Below are 7,925 nucleotides of genomic sequence, written 5' to 3'. Positions count from 1 at the left end.
AAGCAAACTATAAGTAGGGACTGTCAAGAAAATCTACAGTGGAGACATTAAGAAGGATGCAACATCTTTTGTTGACCTCTAGGTAAAATGGTGCATCTCAGGTTATTTTAAATTCAGGGTAATGGCTACCTCAAGACATGCTACTTAGAGGTAGGTGGTGCAGATACAAAACTCCTACATTTAAAAAACAGAAACTCTAAGGATAGGGGGAGCTGAATCATCTCTGTGCTGACCTAACTCATTAGGTCGGTCACTTGTTACCAACTAGATACACAGGTGTGCGCTGATCTTTTAAAAAGGGCTGTGTCTTCCACGGGAAAAGCAGAGACTAACCCCAAGAGAGTCATTTTTCCGACAGTACCAGTGTGCAAACAGGCATCTACGGTGGGCAAGTCAGCAGCCACCACACAGGCCCGAGGTTTCCAGCAGTGCTGCTGTGGTGCTCGGCCTAGTCTTAGACATTGAACAATAACTCAAATCCATCACAAGACCACTTGTCAGTCCTCCTGGGTTAAATGGGTCTTTATTTTTAGAGAACAATGGGATTAGAGGAAACTGGAGGCCTTACATCACAGAACTATAAATAGTTGCTGTTAAACGCAGCCTCAATGTTTTTGTTTTTCAATTTCAAAATGAAGTTGATGTTTGAGAGGGGTCATTCTTCATCTGCTGAACAGTTTGTGATGTCATCTCATCTAGGTGATTAAGGACCTATTTAGTTTTTCAATCAGACAAATCACTAGCTCTCAACGGGAATTTTAATCAGAAAGATTGCTGTGTTGAGATGGTCCCCAGCCGAACAGAATGCTACTGACCTTTCCTTCACGGGAAATTTAAATTTGTATCATTTGGCTGGCTAGGATTTCTGCCATTTCCCTGTGGATTAAGATTAGGGATGAACTTTCAGGTTCAGTCATACATTAAAAACACAAACACATAAGCTGTGAAAAGCCAGAAGCAGAATGATGTCTTTCCCGGATGCAAAGGTCACTGCTGTTATTTCTCATTCATTTCAGCTGACCACAGACTTCTACACTTACTGCCCCCATTTAGGGAACTCAAATTGGAAAATGATCATACTTATGGGCCTTCAGCATATTCACTGCATTAAGATTATCTGCTACATTTAACTTGGCTCTCCTATTTGTCTGTTAAAGGAAAATTTTTTTCCCTTGTGATAAACTAAACCTAACAAAACATTTTTTTAGACTGTGTAAATGAAGTTATATTTATTAGAAGGATTCTGTTTTGGTCTAGAAAGTTCCTGCCTTGTACCATCAGGGAAAAAGAAAAAAATATTAAGTAAATATTCCCTAGAGAAACCTGCTCCTCTCAGTATAAGCAATTTTAGGGTACAAACTCACAAAACTGCCATGACATCAAATTATTAATTAAGTAGTTCAGGAAATCACACAGAAAACAAATCCTTGATCCCAAAAGGGTCAATAAAAAGTAACTTAGGAAAGCTAGTTACCATGATCTCCAGTTTTAAATTTGCAACAGCTTTCACATTTCCAAAAGTGAATTCATAGGCATATAATTATGAAATACTGCAATCTCTTAGGATCCTATAAAACACTAATTAATGATTTAGGACTAACAGAGAAAAGGTTAAAAAGTTTTACCCTAGAATTATACTAAAAATGAAGCAGATTTAATAACCAAAAAAAGACCAAGGACCAAAGCTTTATTATACCTTATTTAAAATGTTGTTTGAAACCAAGATAGTTTACATTTATTTCTACCTCAAGCTTACATTTATTTCTACCTCAAACTGAGCCTCTAAATAAATTTTCAACTTAAATCTGTTTATCTACACTACAGTAACTGATTCCAAGAGGACATTCATTTAATTATCACTACATACCAGGAAACATTAAGAATATACTTAAGAAGTCTAACCCAGTATAACTTACCTACAGGTCTATACTATAGGTAGCAATTTAGATATGCCTTTTTAAAGTTTATCTAAAAATTATGTTATTCCATTAATTTTGCAATTTTAATAAAAGATGCTTTGTGGTTTAGTCATGGAAGGGCAGGGGTTTTCTGTTTTTTCTTAAAGAAATTTAAATCAGTGAGCTAGAAACTGTTTCATCTTAATAAAAAGATTTGATCATGCATTGTTTTTATAAACTGACTTCATTATTAAAATAAAGCACATAAATTAGAAAGTCATTTCAGCAATCAGCTAGGATCAAACGCACAACTACTTGATATACTTCCTAGGAAACTGATTCAGATTGGACATCAGCCATATCACTTCTATTGTACAATAACATATATGAAAGATATCTTGAGAGAATAACTTTTGCTTCATAACAGAAGAAAATGCCCCAAACTGCTTTTAAATCTAGTTTTCATGGTCTGTGACACGTCGTGGCCATTTTTTTAATTATAAAAAATAAATACAAGAAAATTAATAAAAGTCAATAAAAATAAATGACGCAAACATCCTTAATTACATTCCAAAGGCAAATAGAGGTCTGTCTGTTTATCATAAGTAAGCTGGGGAAAAGAAGAGTCTATTGCACCATACACTATGCTAAGCAATTACATGTTAACCTGGTTCATATCCTCCATAATAAATTTTTAAAAACTGAGTCTCGAAGACAGTACCTCAAGGTCATACAGCTGCAAGTGTCAGAACCAGGGTTCAGCTCAGAATTCAAATCCAAGTTTTATCTTATTTCAACCCCCATGCTCTTTCCATTGCATATTCTGCTGTTTGGTTTCAGACTGACCTGGCTTCTTACAGTCAGGCAGCTTTCAATGCCAGGACGGACCTTAGCAGCACTGTACAGCTAAACTGCATGCAGAACCAAGATAACTGCTTCCCTAAATTCACCTTGCTCTTTCCCTGGAGGTTTCCTCCCACTGCCCTACTGTGGAATTCTGGGTAGGACACTCTGGTCCCTCTCTAAGTGATTACAAGGAGTGCCAAGCTAAACAGTGCATGCAAAGAGATTTTAAAGTCATTCTAGCATAATTATCCTAATCAACAAAAACCAACTACAGCTCAGTCAAACTTTTGAGAAGAAAAGCTTGTGTGGGAGTTAAATAAATTACAGCAGTAAGGTCAGGCTTTTATAAGGCGTTCTAGATTCCATCACCTTGCTCTAATTCTTGCATATTTCAGCAGTCGCTTTTTTGTGTGTGTGTGTGACTGCTGAAATAACAAGTCATTTAAAAAAAAATCCCAAGATGGTTACAAAAGTACTGTTAACACACACTGTGCATCCACATATAGCCCACAGCACTGAGGACACTGGAATAAACTTGGAACTGTGCAATTGGAAAGTTATTTTTACATCTAAACCAGGCGATAATTTTTTAAAAAGGGGGGAGGGAGTAAGTGTAACTGAAGCAACTTAGATTTTTTTTCTGTTTCCATACTGTTTGCCTTGCTCCTTTCCTTTCTGACACTATCAGTGTCATACAGGTTTGAACAAATCTAGAGGAATTATTCAGAAACCCTCACAAAGGCTCACTTGAACATTCTGAGGCACTTTATTCACATTATTTCCTCAAACGTTAAGAGAAATTATTTACTTGCAAAGATTTTTTCTTTTCAGAAAAATAATTTCAATTTCAATATAATTTCAAAATAATTTCACTTGAATAGTGCTATTCAAGAACAGCACAAAAATAGCACATCAATAACAGCATTTAACTATTATCAAGTTGTTGTACCAATGATAAAACTACAATGACAACCCAAGTCTGTGATACCTTTGGTTACAGGTACACAAAACAAAGAGAATGAACTATTTAACTAAAAGGAAACTCAAATTCAGAACATGAACTGTTATCCTTAAGAGCTACCTAGTACCTGATTTGGTTCAGAGTCACAACACTGTGTACACAGGAGATTCTCAGTACATAACTTGCATAAACCTAATCTAGGAAATGGCCAGACTAAATAAATGTACTGATTTCAAAACCCAATAACAGTAACTGATTTCAAAACAAAACACTGATAGAATGAGTATGAAGCATGGCAAGTATGAGACAGACATTGAGAAAGGGCAACAAAATTTCCCAGGTACACTAAATGCAGACAGTGAATGGGGAGTTATTCATTAACCAGCCCACATAAAGAGGCTTGTTAGTACAAATTTTTGTTGAGCAATCAACTGCACAGAAGGTCTTTATAAACTCTGATTGTGTATCTAAATTTGTATGAATGGAATACAGCTTTGAAAAGCCTTTAGGTACAAAATGTTTTGAGAATTTCTGTAATTCTAAAAGGTCCAATCACACACTCAGCAGAGCCCTCTTCCACAGCCAATTTTCCATTGCCTCAGCTGTTTTTATTAAAACTAGCAGCTAGAGGAATAGTGAATGCAGACTTAAGCTAAACAGGCTATTTTGCCTTTTCCATTTGCAACCAAGTAAAATTTGATTGTTAAATTTTTTTGCCAGTTTGCCCATTTTTCAAATGTATCACAAAGTCTCAAAGGTAAGAATTAGTATCATTTTGGGGGCTTCCCAGGTGGTGCAGTGGTAAAGAATTCACCTGCTAGAGCCACAGAAGACGCAGGCTTGATCCCTGGGTCGGGAAGATCCCCTGGAGAAGGAAATGGCAACCCGCTCCAGCATCCTTGCCTGGAAAATTCCATGGACAGAGGAGCCCGGCGGGCTACAGTCCATGGAATAGCAAAGAGTCAGACACGACTGAGCACAACGATATCATTTTGAAGCTTTGTCACAGAATGAAGAATTCTACAGCTGTGCATAAAAAACGACAAATTTGCTTTTACTTCACGAAGTATGAAAAAGTAAGCTGCACCAGTCATAATAGATTTTTGGACAAAATATCAAAAGATGGCTAATATATTTCTATAGGAAAAATGAAGATAAGCTAAATTCTCAACAGTCCTTGTCAGTTTGCACAGGGGCTAGATGACAAATAAGGGTGTTGTTTGCAACTCAGGCAAACTCTAGCAGAAATATTTGAAAATTTCCCCTCTAGGTTCTCAGCCTGTCATAGGCAAAGCAAAAACAACCCTAAAGAAGAGAAATACACACTAGAAACAGGAACGGGCATTAAAATGACAGCCAAACAAGTCCAGTGGAGAGATATAAACATGCAGGTATGGTACATGCAAATATTTGCTTCCTCCTAAGGAGAGTAAAGAAACAATGAAAATGGATCTCCTTTCTTATTAGGTAAAAGTAACATGTATGCCTTACAGGTTAATTGGGCTGTCTGGAGCTAACTGTAGCAAAGTTAACTGCAGCAATTACTGAAGTCCCACTTATCCAAGAATATAATTCAAGGCCCCCCTGTGAATGCGTGAAACCTTGAATAGTACCAGACCCTATATGTACTCTGTTTTTTCCTATACATGATTACCTACGAGAAAGTTTAATTTACAGATTAGACACAGAAAGAGATGAACAATAATAACTACTACTACTAATAAAAAAAGAACAATTATAACAATATACCCTAACAAAAGCTATGTGAATGAAGTCTCTCTCAAAATAGCTTACTGTGCAAATTCAGTGCCTTTCCATTTTAACTAAGCACTTACCACGCAATCACGACCATAACTTTTGCAGTTTGCAGTGGCAGCAAAGCCAAAAAGTTTCTTTTTCCTTATAATTTCACCGGTAGACAATTTGCTCTTCCCGTAGATCTGTACATCTTAACTCACCTCAGTGTATGATTTTTTTTTAAGTCAAGAACTTTAACCGTTTCACTTGAAGGCAGCACTTTACAGCTTCTCTTTGGCATGACTGAATCGCCAGCATCACTACTCTTGTATGTTGGGGCCACTACGAAGTACAACAAATTACGTCAACATAAGGACAGCAAGAAGGGGACGACAGAGGATGAGATGGTTGGACGGCATCACCGACTCAGTGGACATGGGTTTGGGTGGACTCCGGGAGTTGGTGATGGACAGGGAGGCCTGGCGTGCTGTGGTTCATAGCGTCGCAGAGTCAGACACGACTGAGCGACTGAACTGAAGGACAGAAACGCCTCCCGCCCTTTCGCGCGACTAGCCAAGATGGCGGCTGTGTGACTAACGCACGAGACACTGGCGAGACCACACGAGAGTTCGTCACGCTACTCAGGACAGCTGTGCCACTTTAAACGCAGGAACTACTTCCCGGAATTGTCTGTTTAATATTTTCGTACCTCAGGTGACCTCTCAGGGTGCCACTTTAAACGCATGAATTACTTCCGGAATTTTCCGCTTAGTAGTTTTGTACCTCAGTCGACCTCGCAGTGAAACTGCGGAAAGCGAAACCGTGGATGAGCGAGGAACGGCTGCAGGTATTTCCGGGGTACATTCCACTGTAGAGTGTGGGGAGAGCAAGATGGGAGTAAAGATGGACAGGACAGTGTTGGATGACCTAGAAAGAGACCACCTGGGACCACACGTAATTGCCCTGAGCTGCGGCAGCCGCTAGATAGGGTGCGCGTCAACTCCGGCTCTTAGAAGTTGGAGCAACGTCAGGGAAGAGAGGACAAGGAGCTGGAGAGCAAGAAGGATGGGAGGAAGCAGCCACCTTCTAGACACCGGCTGTCACTGTTATTTAGGTCTTTGTTGCCGAAATTCCTGAAAACAAAGTGTATCAGAACAGACTCCGGTTTTACTCTCTCTTCATCTCAGGATAGGACTGCAATCACATGAATACTTTAGCTGTCACTGCTAGAGAGGTGAACACTGGGGAGACATACTCTGTAAGGGTGTCACACACCAATGAGATTAGGAATTCTGCCAGTCTTCTCTAAAAAAAGATCTTCAAATTATTAGACGGCTGCCTGAAAGAACTGGGGGATGCAAAAGGAGACGCTCTGCAGGGTCGAGCAGTTACCATCTTCTTAAAAGACACGACTAACGACCATTACCAAGAACACAACCTCATTCGAGGCACAAATAATGGATTCCGCAAGTGGGATACTCAGCAAATATTTCACCGCATGGTTCAGAAGTCCCTAACCAAAAACATCTAGTGTGCATGAGGAAAGGTTCACAGATAAAAACATCAGAAACCTATCTAGGCAGGTGGGTTCTCTTCTACTATCTTTTTCTTCCCCAAACTGTATCAAGACCTCAAATTAGAAAGTGGAAAGCAAATGGAAGAAATTGAGGAACTTACTGCATTGGAGAGAAAATTACTAGCAAAAAAAAAAAAAAAAAGTAGTAAGAGAATCAAAATAATACTGTCCACAATTATTTCTAAATGATCCTTACTTTCAACCTTGCTAAATCTCAAGCCTGTGTTCAAGCATTATAGATAAAATGCTAAGAAAATGTTTTGGCCTCAACAAGAATTTCCAGGATATAATGGATGTGGCTGTTTAGTTCAGTGCTTTTCAAACTCATGGTCATGAGTTTAAAAAACAAGGTTTAAAAAAAAAAAAACTGAATTATCTCCAGTATAATGTATACTCATTCACGTTTCATGCATTTACTATTATATTGGCAAACTATATACATGATGTATACAACAAATAAGGTTTTGGGGATAAAACTTTAAACTATTTTAAAAGCAGGTCTAGTCTAATATTTTTTTCCCTCAATCAAGTAGACCATGTTTGCACCACTTTAGATGTTATTAGTTCAGAATTCACCAGTTAATTGGATGTGAAGGGCAACATATTTTCATAACTTACATTCACATACACATTGGAGATTTTGTACTAGTTTATCCAAAATACTTAAATTTTAAATGTAGTGCTTTAATATTAGTACAACATACTGCTTTCTAAAGCAGTTGTGAGGTGAATAAAGATAAAGCAAATCAGGGTTTCAAAGACTGTTTTATTCCTGCCAGTGGCTGCATTTTATTCAGCAACAATTTTGTCACAAGTATTTTATATTACATATATCTAATCCTTACAAGAACTATAAAGTAAAATTATTTTTCCCATTTTATATAAAAAATGAAATTAAGATTCATGA

The sequence above is a fragment of the Dama dama genome, chromosome 9 (assembly GCF_033118175.1).
Source record: "Dama dama isolate Ldn47 chromosome 9, ASM3311817v1, whole genome shotgun sequence".
Classification (NCBI taxonomy): Eukaryota; Metazoa; Chordata; class Mammalia; order Artiodactyla; family Cervidae; genus Dama; species Dama dama.
Note: the sequence above shows the minus strand (reverse complement) of the source record.